At 40.1% G+C, this 19,966-nt stretch overlaps 1 protein-coding gene across 2 annotated transcripts in view; it reads right to left on the bottom strand.

The window, feature by feature from the left end:
• Positions 1-18,362, bottom strand: part of LOC106924575 (uncharacterized) — a 54,846-nt gene extending 36,484 nt beyond the window's left edge. For both annotated transcript variants that reach the window (XM_014998362.2, XM_014998363.2), the window contains exon 1: positions 17,990-18,362. The gene's annotated coding sequence lies outside the window, so the exon portion shown is untranslated. The remainder of the gene's footprint in view (positions 1-17,989) is intronic.
• Between the last annotated feature and the right edge of the window lie 1,604 nt (positions 18,363-19,966).

Raw genomic sequence — 19,966 nt, 5'->3', positions numbered from 1 at the left:
TCCAGGGATGTTTTTCCATGTAATGATATTCCCGGGTTGGTCTAAATGTGTCTCCATAGAGCAGATTAATGAATGATTTCAAAGGAAAGGAGAGTCCAGGAGAATAGAGCTGAAGTATGTATGCTGACCCATTCTTAATCTGACATGTCGCTGGACAAACACTACCAAACACAGGGCAGTGCGCTTTTAAAACTAGATCCCAACACCAACATTTTTTTTTTTTTGTTCTTCACAGCTATCTCCAGAGTCAGCATTACATCACTTTCGTCCCTGCATCTCTCCCAGTCGACCCCCACTACATCAGCAGCTGCTGAAGCCGTCCGCGCTGGGGCGGCTTGCCCCAGATTTAACCCCACTAACGTCCAGCATCTGTCCCGTCCAGCCTGTTCTAGTCTGTTACCTATTATGGCAGTGGTCTGTCACACACTTGGACTAGATCTCTTAAAAACATTACGGCAGAGCTAAAAATAAGTTGAGCACTCGTAGCAACACCTCCTCTTTCGTGTGTGCGCGTGTGTGTGACAGTGGGGAGAGTATATGTGTGGGCTGGATCAGCAGGATTGCCGTTTAATCTGCCACCGTCTCCCCACAACGAGGCTCGGAGCTTTTAGACCTAACAGCTGGTTGGTTTAACCCCACGTCCTCCCCGCATCCCCTTGTTGCCGCTGCACCTCACTAAATACCAGTTTTCATTATTATTGCTGTGGACACCAACCATCACCACTAAACCCCACCTGCACACTGACTTCAAACTACTTTATCTCAAATCTGTGACATGATCATCACCATTTCGCGCCTTTCTCATCAACACCATCATTTCTACTGTAGTGTTATGAAACCGTGGTAATGAATGTCTCTGCTGCTGCTGCAAGGGGCGTTGGCTGCTCTGCTGAAGGATCTGTCAGACTCCGGAGCTGCTCGGAGGATTCGCCTGTCAGATTTGGCCTTATTTGTCAGTTTCCTGTGATTCCACTCCCTCAGCTTTGTTGTGTCACCAGTCGGATCGCTTCAGAGGGCTCCTGGGAGCTGCTAACACGGAGAGTATATGGCAGGCCTCGGAGCTGATCAACATCAGGTCAGTTCTCTCCAAGACAGATGGGATGCCTAGGCTCTATCTAATCTAAATGATAGAGATGATTATTTAAACAGCTAGAATTAAAGATGCAATGACAAGAATCAAACTCTGTGTTGCACTGACACTGTAGCTTATTTAGCATTAAAGGTGAATTTGTCAAAAATGCTTTAACTATGTCCATTAATACCTTGGTGTGCAAACAATTTACGATATATCACTTCAATAAATTTTTACTTTACTTAAAAATGAAAATATATAATGTTATAATTGTAGAAGAACCTATAAGCAAAGTCAATCTGCTTCAAAATAAACTCTGTGTCCCCGTTCAGAGGCTGCATCCTTGGGAGTGCTGACCCTCATGACCTCGAAGGCTAGGCCAAGGGAGGGTAAGTTGAAGGGTTGGTGATGAGGCGATGTGGGACTCCATTTCAAGCTGAGAGAAGGATGTCATGAAAATGTAAAACAGCAAGTTTAGTCAGGGGGCCTGTGGAGACAGCATGAAGATTTGGGCATTGGGGGAGGGGCTGTGTGGCTGGGATGGCTGCAGCCTTCCAGAGCAAAGACCATCTATCCTTTTGCTGCTCTTGGTGCTGAGAGTTGCCAGCTTTCTACCATTTTCACCACATTTCCTACATGGTCAGGCTGAAGTGTCAAAATCGTTCCTCGCAGCTGAAAGATTGTTGCTATGTCAATGATTAGATGAAGTCAACTAGATTTCTTAGATTAGTTTTTTTTTTAGCCAATCTGTCTTTATCTTGGGCTACTTTGGGCATTATTGGTCATTTAGTTTTTGAATTTTTTTTTTTTTAATTGAATTAGATGTTATGCATCACATTCTAATTACCAGTACGTAAATTGAATTGTGGTGATTCCATTAAATAATTACAATGTATAAAGTAACTCCTATGTTCAAAAAGTTTTTGTCACACAATTTTCTCTTTTCCTCTATAGTTCAAAACCTTATCCATGACACGAATAACAGCTCCAACTTATGACAGGTGGATTATTACGTCATGAAGCTGATGACTATAGAATCCCGCCTCTTCAAAATGTTCACATTCATAGGAACAATTCCTTACAAATGTCATGCAGACGGGATCACACGCATCATACACGTGTAGACCCACGTGGCAGCACCAGTTCCCAGGTCTCTGGTGGCAAGTAATGTTTTCACACTTATGTGAGAGATTGCTATTTCTGCATGGAGCCAGATAACTCAATTATTCATCACGGATGCTGGCGCACTCGCTTTACCTCTGTAAGAATGGAGGCGGGGTGTGTCTTGCTCTGAGTATGTGCGGCTGACTCTGTGTTTGTGCGTTGGAGAGAGCAGCTCACTTCGAACTGCTGACGCGCCAATGCCACACAGTGAGAACGCAAAGAGGGAAGGGGAGAAAAGGAAGAAGGAGCTGTCATAAACATGGCAATCAAAGGGATATGAAGCGGGAGGTGAGGATCAAAGAGCCTGAGGAGAGAAGGCGAGGAATTAGTTCCCTTATCTTCTCTCAAAGCCATCTGCACAACTTCCAATCCTCTTGAGCTCAATCAACAGTTACAAAGAAAAAATACTTTTTACATTACAAGAAAAAAAAAACTAAATTCGATAGAGTTAAACCTTTATGCATGGGAAGATTTTATAGACACCTTGTGGAGTCTTGAAGAATAATTTTTTGATACTGATATTAACGCCATATGATCATTCTGGCTCAAGCAGTTATCTGAAGGTTGGCATCATTGGTACCATCATAGATGCTGTGAATACCCTCAGTATTTTATTGATGCATATCGGAAAATCTCTCAGGTGCATGCCCTAATTGCTGTTTGGTTAAGTTTATTTTCCAAATATTAGAATGGAGTCAAAGTCAGAACCCATAAAACACAAGCACACATGAGCTGAACAGCTGCTAATATCACATGGTGCAAGTAATATATGTCCTTCTGTCAATTCATACATTTACTGTCATTACTGAAGTTTTGGCAGTCTTATTTTCCCTTTTTTGTTTTTAAAGAAACTTAACTTTATCTTTCTAAAGTTAAGTTTACAAAGATAAACTTAACTGTACAAAGTTAAGCTTGAAACCACTTCACCACACTGAAGGGGTTTCAGGCAGAGACAACTTATTTAAAGTCATGTCACAGCATCTTGAATGGGTTGGGTCCACTTGACCACTTGAAACCTTTTTTTAACCATTCATTTTTAACTTGGTGTTGTGATTCATGATCATTGCTTGGCTGCATAAAACTTAAGCAGTTTAATACAGAACTTTTTAAAGTTTTTTAAGTCCTTTGATTCCATCAATAGTCCACAGAATATTTTTGGGGATCAGGGTTCTCTGGAATTGACAAAGCACTATACAAGGACAGGGCATTTACCATTAAGATGCCTTTTGGACAAATGTAATACAGGCATTAGTATTACATTGCAAGTGCGACCGAAAAAAGGTAAAGTAGAAGAAAGAAATCTGTAAGAGGGCATTTTTTTCACAGTGTTGTAGGTTCAAATCAGGTTAATGTATGGAAGATTGCTTCTTGTCTTAAAAAGACCTAGCTCGAGCCTAAATGCTGATTAATGCACTTTTATTGACTAAAGCGATGACACAACTGGGGTTAGCCTCAAGCATTTCAGTTGTTTCAATACAGGTTCAACCAATCCTAAAGCTAATGAAACAGCAACACCACTATCAATTCAATCATTTTCTATGGCTGCCTGGTTTTGCAGGGTTGCACAGGGGAACACAGTAAGTTTTTTTGGAAGGCAAGATGAAGAAACAGCACCTTGGGGAAATATACACTTGCATGGGAAAAATATGTAAACTCCATGCATCCCCTGGATGAAATTTACACCAGAAAGGAAGTGTGCCACCATGCAACCCAAACCAACTCTATAGTTTCCACAAGAGAAATTCAATACATAAAAGACAATGACTGAGGGCAGTAAGATGTGTGGAATTGTTCTCGCATCAGTACAGCAAACCGAATGTCGGGTTTATTAGCACTCACTTAGCCACAGACCGTTGGACCGTGGAGTGTAAAGGCCGACGTTCAGCATTACGTTCACAGCTGCTCAGTGCTGCCCCTGGAGCCAATTTATCACCTCTGACACCATATGGAGCTAAAGAAAAAAGTCCTCAGAAAACACACTGCATAAACATGGCCTTTAGGCAGAGACATTATGTCAACATATGCACATGCATATTGTACATGCAAACCCAAACAAACAATAGAGACAGGATTATGCGCAGACAAAATAAATTCACACACAACACCGTCTGCATAATTTAAGCACTCCCTGCATTCTCTCACTAACAAAAGAACACAAAATAATGCACATACTAGACCAACACAAAACTCTAATACAGTGGTTGTGTATCTCTCAAAGTGCTGCAGCCCTTATTTCCCCGAGGACAACTTTTGTGAGCCAATTGGTGCTGGTGCATGTGTAGACACTTCCATGCAACCGTTTACGGCAGCAGCACGGACCCAGAGGCTCTTTGCATCGCCTTCACAGTATGCAAAGCTCACAAACATTGCGACTTTGGATTAAGCCATTTACTGTATAAAAACATCCAACACACACGCAGACAGACTTAATTCACAGAGATGCCACACACGTATGCACTTTAATCTTTAGGGCCAGCAGTATCTGTGAGTGATTTATTTTGAACGATTCCCTGCGGGCTCTTAGAGGATCGAGCCGGTGCTCAACATGATCATACCGCTCGCTTTCTGTGTCAGCAAATTACGAAACCCCCCCCATATCCCCCCCGGCTGAAATTTGACTGACCGCACATGTGTGTTTGCAAGCAGCCTAGTGAGGGACAGAGAGAGAGATAGATGTTGACTTATGAGGAGAGGGGGGGGGACATGGGAAGAACAAACTGGCACTGTGATGAGTGTGTACTGTAAGTCAGCACCCTGTCTGCTGAACACCCCCCCCGTGGTTTAGGGTGAGTCACTCTCTGCACTTGCAAGCATGCATCCATTCTGAAATGGCTCTATAAATGCAGCGCAACTTGTGCTAAACTGACTTGCAAAAGTATTCATGATTTTTTTTTTTTTTCAAATTAAGTCATCGTATGATGACAAACTTTAATGTATTTGAATGTATTTTTAATTAAAAATGTGTCCTGTACTTATTTTTATATGTGCAGGATATATATTCAGCCCTCTTGAGATGATATTTTGTACGAACCACCGTTAGCAGCAATTACAGCTGCAAATCTTCGCAGGTGCATATCTACCAGCTTTGTACAAATAGACTAAACTTTTGTTTAGCAAAATAGCTCAAGCAAAAAAGCCTCTAACAGATTTTGTCCGGTATTTAACTCCATTATTCTTATCATCAGTTCTGACGATTTTCCGTGTAACTGCAGTCTTAATTTTCTGCCACATGTGTTGTTGTAGGCCAAAAAGTTCAGTTTCGTTCTTATCTGATCATGGCATATTCTTCCACATGGTTAGCATGTCCAATTCACGGTTTGTAGTAAAGTATTATCAGGTATCAGAGTTAAAGAGGCTAAATATCAGTGCTTTCCACATTTTTCAGAAACAAATTTTGAAAAGTCTGTATTCTTTTATCACATTCGCGTCTCAATATAAATTTATGGTTGGGATATGAAGGCACTGTGTTACACATTTTAACAAACCCTAGTCAAAGCAAAACAGACTTCAAATGTTCAGCAGAGCTGAGCTCTGACACAACAAAGTCTCAAAGCGTGACACACCCTCAACCGCCACACTACCATCTTTCATTCACCGCCTTGTTCTTAGTATCATCCAGATGGCTGTGTCTAATTTCACTGGATGCTCCATTTCCATTTGAAAGGTGGTTAGTGCCCATTGAGCAACGTTATCGTGGCTCTGCAGACACAGAGAGCCGCCGCTGCTCCTCCCCAGTCAAAGACGGAGAAGCCATCGATTTGATTCAGTCTTAAAAGCCAGGTCAGCCTCGACAATGGCAGCTTATGGAAAAACCATTACCCCTGGTGAATTCCTGAAACGTTAACCTACATACATGTTTCCCCATCACTCTCCTGCCTCTCTGACTATCCTACACAAGAGCACAGATGGAGAAAGCTCTGTGGGCTGCTTGTCAATGGACTCTGAAGGCTCCTCTCTTGGTGAGTCACTCTGCCTTTCTTTACACTTCTTGTCCAAGGCCACCTACCATACACCTCCACTCCCGCACAGCTGCTGCCAAGTTACTACGCATTCTCATCCACTCACAACCTCAGAAACAGCAGAAAAGTCACAGATAACAAATCTCATCATGCTGAAGTGCTTGTTGCTACAGTAAAAAAACATCACCTGCAGCTCCTTAAAGCTGTAACCCACAAATGTTAGTTGGGATATCATTATGCCATGTCAGTTGTCTTTGTCAAGTAATGTCATATTGAGAATGAAATATTCTTGTTACAGCAATTTAGGTTTTCTGCTTGTATGTCAATGAGAAAATGCAATGAGTGACTTCTTGATCACAGTCACCAAGCAAAAATAGGAATATATATATATATATATATATATATATATATATACACACACACATATATATATATAGACACCACAACATAAAGTTGCATAGTTGCCAGGTGTACCAGCACCCTGATGGTCCACAAAGCAACTTGCACAATCTGTGTACAAATTGACAGCATTCAGTGTTTAAGTGTAAACTTACAAATCTTTTCATGCTAATGAAGTGCGAGTCCAAGGTGCTAAAGCAGAAGCGTATAAACGTTTTAACAAGTTTGAAAGTGCATGTGCACCGAAATAATTTCTTTCATAATTAAATATGCAAACATGATTACTTTCAGATCCTTTTTTTTCTTTAATTTCTCAACAATGTACAAACCATCTAACATAGCTGTTAAAGTCTAAAAGTATCTGTAAATTATTGTAGACTGGAAACAAAATTGTCTCTTTCTCTTATTAAAAGAAAAGGCAAATTCTTTCCTAATTTGGGGATGGATTGCTCTGTTGTTTGTGTGTGGAAAAAAAACTTTAGTCTCTATATTCAGTTATAATAAATCAAAGTACCCAAGTTTGATTTTGAGTAGAAGTCTCTGGATGGTCCGACTTACTATGGTATCAAATTAAAGCCAAACAATGTGGTGAATAAAATATCAATACTATATGTATCTCTATTTTCCACCTTAAGAAGATTTTAATTTGTCAGTGAAAATGTCACCTGAACCACATGAACTTGAACTGACTCCTGGTCCAAAGAGTTGGTTATTTTTTTTGTATCTGAATTCAAATGGAAGCTCTACTAACTATCAAATTCAATAAAAAGCAAAAAAAAATTTCTTAACTTACATTTACATCTTATGAAGATTTTAATTTCCTAATATCTTTTTTGAAAGGGTTAACATTAGTGACAATTTCACCCCAACATGTTTAATACGTGTGTGTGTGTAGACACTGCCTGAGTTGACTAACCAAATTTCTGTAATTTTTTTTTTAAATTATGATTGAGGGCCACACAAAAATATTCTAAGGGCTGGTATTTTTGCTCCCTGACTTATTTTAAGCACTCACAACATTAGAACCAATAAAAATTACATCCTGTGTGGCTAGAGTGTGAAAACACAACATCACATATAATATTTTAGAGACATCGGTGTTCACTACGGAAGAAGTTAATGAAATGAGTAGCGGTTCCAGACTCTGACCTGCTGGCTTTGCTGGTTTGATGAGCTACATGTTTTCCAGTGCAAGATGGGTTTATAAAGGTCAAGAGGGCGCTGCTAAGTTAGTTAGTGCACAGTTTGGTTAAGTTGGGTTTGCAAAGATTTCATGACAGTGACCATAATGACAGATTCAGTTTGCTATTGATCAGAGGAGCGAAAGAAGGCTGAGTGTCTGTTTGGGAATGATGATTTCATTAAACAAGTGCAAGCACATACTGTTAAAATAAATAAATAAATAAACAAGCAGTGCATATATACTCAAATCTATTGTGAATCTATTCAGCGGAGACAGAGGTGTGTAGATTGCCCATCAAATCAAGGGCAAAATGTGATAATGTGTTGTTTTTTTTTCACACAAACACCAATCTGCTTTCATGAGAGCACATGAAAAGAAGAAAAGTGTGTGAGAAGAGGAAAAAAAAGACAGAAATTGCTTGGGACTGCAGTTCTTTCATGTAGAGGTGAATACATACAGAATAAAATTAAATAATCCAAAATAGCCCTAAAAATAGCTGCTATCACACTGATATTTTTGTACAAAAATAGACGATACTCCATGTTCTTCAGGTTGTTGTTTTTTTGGGGTGTTTTTTGCACAATCAACTGTCCGCATATGTGTAGTATAGGTATAGATATGTGATAACATAAATATGCACAATATTATATGGGACGCCCCAAAATATAAATGAACCACATACAGTGTTCCACAATGCAATGTGGAAAAGCAGTTGTCTGTGAAATGGTTGCTATCTTCAGGCTTTTGATGTGCAGCTTGCTTCCACAGCTATTATCTGATGGTGGCTTCGAGCAACCTGCAAGGTGTTGAGTGGGGTTGGGGGGTGAGGGGGTTGTACGGCTCTAAAGCAAGACATTTTCAAGGTTTTCAGACACCGAGCAATCTCAACTCCGGTTGTGTCACCTCGCTTTCTCGCTCAATACATTCAGCTGCCTCCTAAAATAGCTCAGGGTTTCTCTGACACTAGGCTCTTGACTTAACACAAAGATACACGGAGAGCATGGGTGCAGAAGGAGAGACAGAGTGAAAAAAGAGGAAATTATACGTCAGTGCAAACAAACCACAGCACGCATAAAAAAACCAGCTGCAAGATGTGGAGAAGATTGGTGATGATTTTAGTGCCTTGCACAAAATGTTCACTACATGGAAACTTTATCACATTACAGCCACAAAGTTCAGTATATTTTATTTGAATGTTTATGTGACAGACCTACTCAAAATGGCGCATGTTTGTAAAGTAACAGGAAAATAATAAATTGTTTTCAATATATATTTTTTTTTACAAATAAAAATCTTGAAATGAAAGTTATTGGATTCAGTGTAAAACCTTTTGTGTGTCATGTTGCAATCAACACACCATTCCCAGCGTTAGACACGGTGGTGACAGCATCGTGCTGTGGGGATGTCTTATTGTAGCAGGACGGGGAAGCTTTTGCCAAGAAAATGAACAGAGCCAAACACAAAGCAATCCAGGTAGAAAATCTGATGGAGGCTGCAGAAGTCTTGAAACTGAGGTGAAGAAATTTCCAGGAGGAAAGTAATATCAAAAAACATTCATTAGTTCAAATGGAACAAAGTCTAAACCTGAATTCAGTTGAGAATCCGTCAAGACTTGATCATTCCTGTTCTTCTGCAGATCTGATTGAATTTGAGCTGCTTTGCAAAGAAGAAATGGCAAAAACATTTTCTCTCTACTACACTTCCAATCTCATGCAGTGAATTGAATTGACCTTTCTGTTTTTGTTTTGTTACCACGGTAAATTATTTTTAAAGCTGAAGACAGCCTCTGGAGTGGAGTTCAGATGATGTGATCTCTCTTTCCACAAGCTCCTCTTATTAAGGAGGATTCTCTTACTAAACCAATCAATACGGGATCTGCCTTGCCGTCATCCCCCGAGCCCTAGGCTCCACCTTCCATTCTTCTTCTAAGTTTCCCTGTCCCCACGGCTTCTCTCATTCATGGCGAGCTCAAGCTGAGGCTGTGGCTTTTTAGCGAGCACTCTTTGATCAAATAAACCCAAGATAGATCTGATACCAAACGCCTCACCGTCCCAGACACCTCATGAGGTGAAGCAGGTGAGACAAGTCCTCTGAGAGTGCAGTGCATAGCAGCGAACCGCGTTATAATGAATAAATAAAGGGAGCATTCAGCATGACTGCTCCACTGTCATCTTTTGAGTGCAGAAGCTGATCCTGCATCAGCAACACCTGTGTGACTGTCAAAGGAATCGATAAAACAGTTAAGGTTGGAAAGGTGAACTAGACAGCCAGCTTCTGTGCCTCCAACAGAAAGAAAAGTTTATGCATTCAAACAGTCTTGGACAAAACGCTCAGAAATGTGCAGAAACATAAAACCTACGGTATGACGCAATACTAATTTGTCAGAATGTCTCAAATCCTATAAAGTAATCCTAAATTGGCCAATCAAACACACATACAAATTACCCACCTGGCATCTTGGAGAACAAAAAAAAAAAATCAAAAACAAAAACGATAACACATGCAGGAATATTGGAGAAATGTAGTTTCAGTTTGCTGAATATTTCACAGCTGCTTTATGACCAACAGAGTAACACTTTTACTTTCTTTATTCAACTACTGGCAAATGCTTCTGGCCACTAGCTTTAATTTTGAAAACCTACAACCCGTCAATAAGTTACATGGCAGGAAGTCTACATTTAACACATACTGGATCCAGTCTTCCTAAAATAATAACATGAACATTACCAATTGTTAATCTCTAGATAATGTACGTACATGGACTAAGACAACACTCTCAAGACGTTTAGGTTTAGAAAATAGAACATTAGTGATTTGTTATTATTTTTTTTGTAGATTTAGATCTTTATCTAAGCCAAGCACCAGCTTGGTGATGTTCAAAATCAATGATCCACTGTTCTTTCAGGCAACATAACATTAAAAGCAACCAAATTAAACTAATGATAAATAATATGAGCAGACATGGGCATGGTGTCCAGCTGACTCATGTAAATCATCCCATGCTATTTTAGGACGACCACAACATTTTTGTTTTGATAACTCCTCTGTTTACTCATCTTGATTCCTGATTATGACCAATAAATTATAACGTTTTTCATCTCATCTCTTTGTCTCTGATTGCCGTAATTTACAGCGATTCAGAAGCTTAATTTTTCTTTCATTTCAGAAGCAGTACTTGGTTATTACTCTGTTCTGTTGTACAGCGAGGCAGACAGGGAGTTACTTTTGCAAAGACCTTTTGTTGAGCAATCTTTACTCAACAAAAGATCACACTCCTTACCACTATTACAACAGAACAGCTACTAGAGGCTACCTGGTCTGATGAGACAATCCCCCTCCCACTGCTTTCCCATTCTCCTGAGTATACTGAAAGAGTGATGGATAGGACAGCAGGAGCATCACAAATTATGAATGTTCATCCAAAATTATTGATGAGCCCAAAAAGAAACTGGTTGAGTAGACTGACAACAACACTGAAGGACCTGTAGGAACAAGCTACTTGTTCTGTTCTACATGTACTGAAAACCAACTGTATTTGCTTTATGACTAAGCTGAGGAGTAGGGCTGTAGGACAGAAGGCTTTTGTTGTTCACCAAAAAAAAACATGCCTGTCTGGCTACAATCCCCCCTAAGCTTTGCCGACAAATTTGTCCAAATCCACAGAAAAATAAATTCATAAGAGAGAAACTTAAGTTTGGGAGTGGAAAAGCCGTAGTCCATGGCTAAATACGACAACACGTCTGTGGGATCACAAATAAGTGAAGATGTGGGATGCTGAGAGATTCCAACCAAAGAAGACTGAATGCTAAAATTGAATGAAAACGTTCTTCCACAAAGTATTAGTACAAGAGTCTGCCCTGTTATGCAACCAGGTTGTTGCAGCTTTTTTGTGCTTGTGTCCTTCGAACAGAAAAGCATTTTGACGTATTCTACAGGGTCAAAAAAAGTTGTGAAAGCCACTGTTGGCATTTGTTAAGGCTATGTGTTTTGCCTTCTTTCTAAACGTTTTAAAGTGTAAAATAATGCTGAAACACTGCAATGGACTACTGGTGACCCTTCGAGGGTGTACCATGCTTCTCACCCAATGCCTGCCCTGCAGGGATAAGTGTGTTTAGGTAATGGATGGATGGAATATGCTGAAACACAATGACAATACGTTTTGACTCTTAAATGAGTGCTTTAGACTGGTTTTGTAACATGCTTCCTTGTCTTGAAACAAGAGAGAGCGTGTAACTTTTTTCTTTTGCCTTTTTGAGAATGCGGATGTGACATACAGGATAAAAAAAGAAGCAGCAATTGAGAGGAGCATCCCATCCCTGCTAATGAGATCCCGAAGGTTTGCTCTGATTGTGCAGATTAAACTGTTTTGGGGGGAAAACACTTCTCCACCCACAGTGAGTGACAAACTTTGAGTATGAGTAAGAAATGGCTGAAAACATTCTTCCCCACTCGCTGAGCTGTGAACCTTTTTCTAGCGTGCTCCGAACGCTGAATGGAGCAAATTCTGCTACAAAACCAAGAGTGACGTGAACAGAGTGTCATGGATTCACAGTGCCGAGGTCAAGGCAAGTCAAATATCCTAAGGCTTATATGTGCAAAATAGATTTGCTTAAAATAGAGACTTTGCACACTACATCCCGCAGAACTAAACAAACGTCAGAAATGATAATCAAGATTCAACCCACTAAGAGGAAAAAAGAAATGCTTTTTGAGTTTGACTTTTTTGACATATCAAGCCTCCACTCTGGGTTTTGGCCTCTATTTCCAAAGAAAATGCTATATGTATGTTTAGTTTCATGTTGACATACAAGCTATCAGTGATACAAATTACATTTTCAACAAAATGCTAACAGGACTTTCTGAACTATTCCCTCAGCTGCCCTGTAGAGTAACACTTCAAATTGAGAATTAAAGTGATCAAATTTTCTGGATATTTCATTTAAAGTGTTTAGCTAAACCTGCAACATTTTGGGAAAAACTTGAGCACATTTGGGAAATGCTTTCAAAATTCCAGCTGATCTTTAACTCACTTTCTGAAATCTCGTCAGTATGTTACACCCCAATCATAGAAATATATTTTTAAAACTGTGTAATTATGGCTACACCTTTTCTGCCTAAATGCAAAGCCACTGCTCAGTGCTCAAAGGTTGCCTATGTTTTTAAAGCTAGTAGGGTTTAAATACCAGTAGCCGGGTTATGCTTCAATAGTTTCAGCTCTGAGTCCCTGTTACAGGCAGCAGACGACGTGCAGCATCATCTGTGCTACCTTAAGTACAACAGCAATGTTCAGAGGAAGAACTATTTAACGTTCCTGCACCACGAGTGCATCCCAAATTAAGAAAAAGGGGTGGGGGAGATAACAGCATAACTATGTAAATCATCACCACCACTTTGCTTTATTTACTCCACTCGCTTCTGTATGGAGTTGTGTTCAGAGTCGTTTTGCTGAAACGCTGCTCAGACACCAATCAATAGTTATGAATTACAGTGCTACTGCTTTTATGGCAACCGATTGCCACTCCGAGCTTGAAATGTATTTAGCTCAGATCGAGACAGATAGTTGAACCGACACAGATCCCGACAATTAGAAAGAAGCATTCAAAGCTCAACAGCTGTCAGAGTGAAAAACTAGAGTTTTTTTATTTTTTTATTTTCACATGTTGGAGAAACAAGAATAATTCTTTTTTATGTTTTAGTGTTTCCTCTTTCTTGTTGATTCCATGGCACTAATTCTGGATGGCAGGCCAGTTCGAAGCCCCGCACTCCCAAGCCCGGGCCAGGGCACATCTGTCCGGCTGACTGGCCAATTTACATCGCCCTGTGGTCTCTGCGCTATCACACGTTCACAAACAGACAGCTGACGCGTACACAAGCATGTGCACGTGCACGCTGCAAGGATTCATGGACCATTTGCTCTGTGATCTGTGAAGCTCACATCACAATTTTGCACCTTTTACAAAGAACCAAAGGCCACGGACAATTGCTGACATTTTCAAAACCCTCAATGTGCTCAACGTGCACTTTGCTCTTCTCTGTTTGGCAGCCCGATGACAATTCGGAGATGATATATTATTTAAAGAAGAATAACGTGAGAGTGAATGAAACTGGCAATCTGTATGCAACGGAAGTGTGAGCAGAAGACTACAAGTGTTTTGGCTGCATTAGAAATGAGTATGATGTGAGAAACGAAGATGATTGTGCACAGTGAGGGGATTATCAGAGTGTAGGAGAGCGCTTCCTTGAAAGGAAAGGTGCATTCTCAGTTTCTGATTGGCTCACCACGTTTTTGGGAAAGCCAACAGACTTTCAAGCAACATTTACATTTAAAGGAAGTTTATTCATCTTGGCACATTTAGGAACAACTAGAAACACATGAATATCTTTCAAAACTGTAACAGAAATGAACCAGTTCTTTTGTTATTTCGCATTTCAGGGCTGTGGACCACCTAGGAAGAACAAACCAAAACAAAGCTGTTACTGTCTTAATGAGAGTCATAAGCTTAAAAAAAAACCCCACTTCCTTACTCAGTTTTGCAAGTGGTTACACAGTGACTACTGCAAAGTTGACAGACTTTCAGATCAACCATGTGATGTTGACAGACGTTAATTATAATGTGGCCACAACAAGCAATGGGACAACCAGGAATAGTCCATCCTACTGAGTTGAGCTGTCTTAAAAAAAGACTGATTTACTTAAAAGAATAGATTTCATGCTTTGAAGTGATATTGTGCAGTAACCTAGTATTATATCTGTGTTAGAAGAAAAGAGAAGAAATCCTCAGAGAGAAGAAAGGCTAACATTTAGTTTGAAAGGTTCCACTGCTTTGAGTTATTTTAGCTATTTATAGCAACTCAAACTCAAAATGTTTACATACATGGGATACAGTGTTATATTAGCATATTTTATGCTTTACTTTTTTTTTATCATTTGAACTGTGTTATGGTTCAAAGTTGCGGAGATTATGTTTGACCAATTATAGATCCTGTAAAAGTAATTTGCAATTTGATCTTTGATTCAGTTGCACAAATTACAGCTTGATGAGAAATTTAAGAGGTTTTCTTACTCTCGGCTACCAAAAAGCAGACTGACAAGTTCCAGATTGATACAGCTGAGTGCGTCGACCTCCAATGGCATAAACCTAGAAACTGTTTGCAGTGCAAGTGTAGACAACTGATATTTGCTAGTATAACATTGTATCCCTCAGATAAATGTAGCTTTGCTAACAGTTAAAATGTGGCCTGTTTGGTTAGTTGCTATGTGGTTTCACACCCAAAGCAGCATGTCCTGCTGAACTTGATGCAGGACTCGGTGACCCTTGATTTCTCCAGTATAGTTTCATGGAGCAGATGAGAATAACAGTAATGTAAAATGGCTATGATTTATGATTTATGTTATGTTATGAAAATGCGTTCGTCTCGTCTTACAATTTGGGCAATTTGTAATAGGAAGGAGCTTCATTTTCACACATAGTTGCTGCTTCCTGCTTGATCAAGAGCAGTTCAATAGATATATTTTATGTTGACTGGCCATGTGTCACAGTAAAAGTTGGGATTTCTTCAACTTTGACCCCTGCACACAGCTGCACGGGTTCCTCACATGCAACACAAATGAACAGGTTTTCGTTTTCATGCAAACTCAGAGCAACATGACATCTGTCTACAACAAATAAGGGAGCCAAAACGGATAACTACTCCAGAGAACCATGTTTCAAAATATCTGAACTATCCCTTTAACCTTGAAAGGAGAATTAACAGAGTATGATTTATGTGTGGCTGGTTCCAGCGGCTCGCAGCTGGAGCCTTTCTGTGTGGAGTTTGCGTGTTATCTCTGTGTCTGCTTGGCTTTTCTCCGGCTCCTTCCGCAGTTTTAAACAAGCGTGCCGCGCTAATTAGTCACTCTTAATTGATGTTTAGCAACATCTCTACGTTCACCTTGCGATGCATTGTCTGCTGAGATAATCTCCATCTGCCCACAAACCTGAACAGCTTAAGGCTGATGGATAAAGTTAGTGAATGAATTAACTATTTTATTTTTCCAGAAAGTTTTTCAGATCTCGTCTGAGAGGTCGCCTGCTCTGAGTCCCAGGTGCCCAGAAGTTGTTGGCTTTGAAGGTTGGTCCATTTTTAACAGACATAGGATCTGGCTTTGATCAGGGCTCAGATGTACGCAGGAGACAAGAATGGAAAACAACGCCTCTGTAAGTTGGACTCTAAAGTCTTATGCAGACGAACCAAAACAAATCTGGCAAATAAACAGAACAGTTCTGGTCAACACAGACAGAGCAACACGAGTTTTATGTAGCGACTGTAACGGGTGGAACTATTATCACTCAGTTTATGGTTTATCACATTCAAGGAAAAGCTTGTTTTTTTTGTCTGATTCCAAACTTCTATAAAAATTGAATTAAAATACCAAAAAAAAAAAAAAAATCTGAAAAGTGTGGCATGCATTTTTCTTCAGCCATTTTTACTTTGATATCCCCAAATGAAATAAATCTAATCAATTACCTCTAGAAGTCACCTACTTAGCAGATAGAGTCCACCTGTGTGTTACTTGATCTCAGTATTAGTTGTTAGCTAGTTAACAGCATCACAGCGATCAAGGAGCCCAGGAACGAAAATGTGGAAAACACACCGCAGCAAAGATGCACAAATGAAGAGTATTTCTGTAGGATGAAACGTTGTAAAGCACATAAGGATGGAAACTGAATAAGATGAGGAGGAAGGCGCGCTCCTGGCTCGTCACCTTGACTGCATCAGCATTTGTACTTTGCCTGGTGAAATATAACAACCTGTTCTATCACCCTCAACTGAAGGCCCGACTCCATCTTAAAAAAGTAGTTCCTCGTCCCCCAGGCTTTTCAGTTTGATTTTGCTTGATGTCTAATATCAGAAATTCTCTGTAAATATGCAGCTGTAAAGTGGAGATGGTTTAGTTTTGTCACTTTGTGGAGAAATCGAGTGCAATGTGTGGGTGGGCAGGCTGCAAACATAATTTCTCAGGAGTCAAACAGGACCTGGAGCTCTTTCACAATTTTTTTTTTTTTTTTTAAGACAAGATAAAAGAGTTAAGCACCTCTCGTCAAAACACATTTGTGAGGATTGGGGAACAGCCTAATCCAGTTCAGCCAGAATATTTACGGCGCATCAGATTAATACATGACGCTTCAGTCTGGAGTACCGGTGCTGAACTTGATCATGTAAGCTGAAAAGCCTCTCCCACCTCGGTGTGTGGTGTAATTCTGGGCATCGCTCCTCAATAAGGCAGGTGAACGGGCCTCAGGGGTGACCCTACTGCTTAAGTCAACACAATGAGTGTAATGAGGTGAGCTACACACACACACACGTCTACACAGCAGACGGAGACCCTTGCAGCATAGTAAGTGGATTTTTATTCATCTGCATGCACTGGGGCTCATGTGGAAGTTCGTCTCACACCCACACCTACATATTTAGCAAAACTGTGTGCATTGTATGATTTTCACCAGAAATAAGAAAAGAAAATCATCCAGATCGGCATCAGGACAGAAGGACGACCTACATTTGAACCCAGTGTTGGTAATTTGGGTGGATTTTGGGGTAATAGTCCAAACTGTCGCATAAAAAATGGTAAAAAAAAATTTTTTTAACATGAACTGCTATGACTCTTTGAGATGTGTGCATCATTTCTGCGGACATCACAGCCAGAGTCCATAATTAATCAGCCCAAGTGTGAGAGCAGGACTGGTGGCTTCCTCTTATCAGCGCGGACACCAACCCACGCCCTCCGGGCCATCATTGGATTAATGATGAGCGTCTGTGATAGGAGAAGCCCCCCTTACAAAGGCTGTATTAATTAGCCACTGAGGCCGCTGTGTGGAACACATGTTCACTCTAATCAAAACTTTAAAGAGACACGACGGACCCCGCAATCCCCCCGCTGAAGCGCACTGCATGGCGTTCAACCCCGAGGATGTGTGCGCGCACCACGGTGAGGTACCGGCGTGCGCACGGGCTGAGCGCACTATTTCTTCTAGTTAGGAGCCGCTTTCACTCGCGGTTGATCTACCGATTGCGTGCACTTAAAAAAAAGGGGGGGGAAAGCATATTAAGGATTGATCAGACAGGTGGAATCGATGTAGTTGGAAGTAATGTCGAGCGATTAGAGGAAGCGAGAACCCTTAAACTCTCGTGTTAACTCAGATATTAAGAGATGCGCTATGGGCTACTCACCCGCCCCGGGTGGTGTTAGAGGAGCATCCCGGTCTCTCACGGACAGCTCTTCGGATGAGTTCTCCTGGGACAGCGCGCCTTGATCCTCACTACCATTCTCCGTAGCGCTCCTCACAGCCTCCCTTTACTCTCCTCCTCTGGCATCACGTTTAATTTTTTTTTTTTTAATTCAATAAAATAATAAAACGTTGCATACCCAGACGGGATCAGCCTTTAATTGTCGTTTGCAGCCGTCAGTCTCTATGCGAGCGGGGCTGAAGTGACAGCAGCGGATTTCTATTTGAGGGGATGCTGACGCGCAAGCGGAGGGGCTCGCCTCCTGCCTCTTTCATCTGGCTCCATCAGCTCTCCGTTAAGAACACCATGTGACTTACATCGCTGTCAAGGCTCATCCAGGAGCTGCTTTGATTTCCTGTTGAGACTTTCAAAATAAAAAAAAGATGTAACTATCACGGTATACATCTAAATAACCGCAACCGTTTAGTTTGTATTTTTACAAGCATGTTTTATTGTGTGTGTTTATTAAATTTTTATACAAGACATGCCATATTCCAATGTTCATTTTTATGGAAACATTTAACTGTTGTGAATGTGTAAAAGTATCAATAATATCAACAAACTGATCACCTTTTGTAAAAATGTAGCTTATGTGAGAATTGTAATTTTTAAAACACATATTCAGGTGGAAGTAAGTCCTTATATAAGGCCTGGAACTGCTGTCTGATTCAAAAGGATTAGATGTGATGTGTGATTTATTTTATTTATTATATTGAATAGAACATTTGTAGCTTGGGTTTGACTTCAATCCATTCATTCTTACACTCTCAGATGTTTCAATACATGATTTCTTTAATTGTTCTCTTAAAAGGGTGTGCTTAATTACCCAATAATTAAAATAAAACACACACACACAAATCACATTATGATACATGGCCCTTAAAAGAAGTCTGATGAATTGGCCAAAGCTGAACTGTGACATGCAAACTAACTGGTTAACATAACAAAACTGACCTTAGCAGCACTGACCACTTTTCCTCACTTTGTTCTTTGCCAACTTGTTATTCTCATTATTTCGGAGCAAACTACACAAGATGTCTCAGATTTTAAGGGCTGGCAGAGTGGATGTGAATGACCAAAAAGGTCTAGTTTAATCTTTTCTGGTTAAAAGACATTCTTCAAACCTTGGGACTTGTCAATGGGTATTAATATGTATTACTGTATTCTTTGGCTCTTTTTCTATTACGTGAGTAATCTGAAAATATGTGGTTGAATTTCTTCTTGCATCCACATCCAGGGAGTCACATTAACTTTCTGTTTTTTTTTGTTTGTTTTGTTTTGTTTTTTTAAATAATATTTTCATCTCTGGGCACAGATGTTTGGAGATGGACTTGTATCATATATCTGAACTCCTTAGACATCTCTTTTTTTTGTAAATTTAGTAAGATGCAGACATAATTATCTTCCTTTAAATCAGCTGAATGGCTCATGAAAAGCAGCTCCCAGTTAAGGAGAAATAAAACAATATTTTAAGGAGCTATTGCGGTTCAAATCTTTCCTTGCCTGTATATGTGAATTTGATAAATTGCTATCTAATAGCAGTACTTTAAATATTTGCACCAGTGGGATTCATCTCGTTTTGTGTTATAAATACGCCTTAAGGCCACCAAAGCTCATGTTTCTTTTATTTTGAAGTAAAACCTCCCAATGTCCTGTTTGCTTTAGCTTGTGTTTCCTTTGACGCACCATCGTTCAATTTAAAACGGCCCCAGAAAGAAGGCCCCCAAGCGGCAAACAGTAGAACAACACCAGATGTTAAAAGGATTCCACCAATATTTCCTCAGCAAAGCATAATCCAGTCATGAATTATTGACATCCTCCTCATATCGTCCTTTGTATTTATTCTTCATTAAGTCTGGGATGTTGGTGGAACAAAAAGGAAAAAAAAAAAAAAAAAAACTCAGAACAGAATCTATCTCC

The sequence above is a fragment of the Poecilia mexicana genome, unplaced genomic scaffold (genome assembly GCF_051168715.1).
Source record: "Poecilia mexicana isolate PSO_F unplaced genomic scaffold, ASM5116871v1 scaffold_7, whole genome shotgun sequence".
In the NCBI taxonomy this organism is placed as follows: Eukaryota; Metazoa; Chordata; class Actinopteri; order Cyprinodontiformes; family Poeciliidae; genus Poecilia; species Poecilia mexicana.
This window is presented reverse-complemented; position numbering and strand designations above follow the sequence as displayed.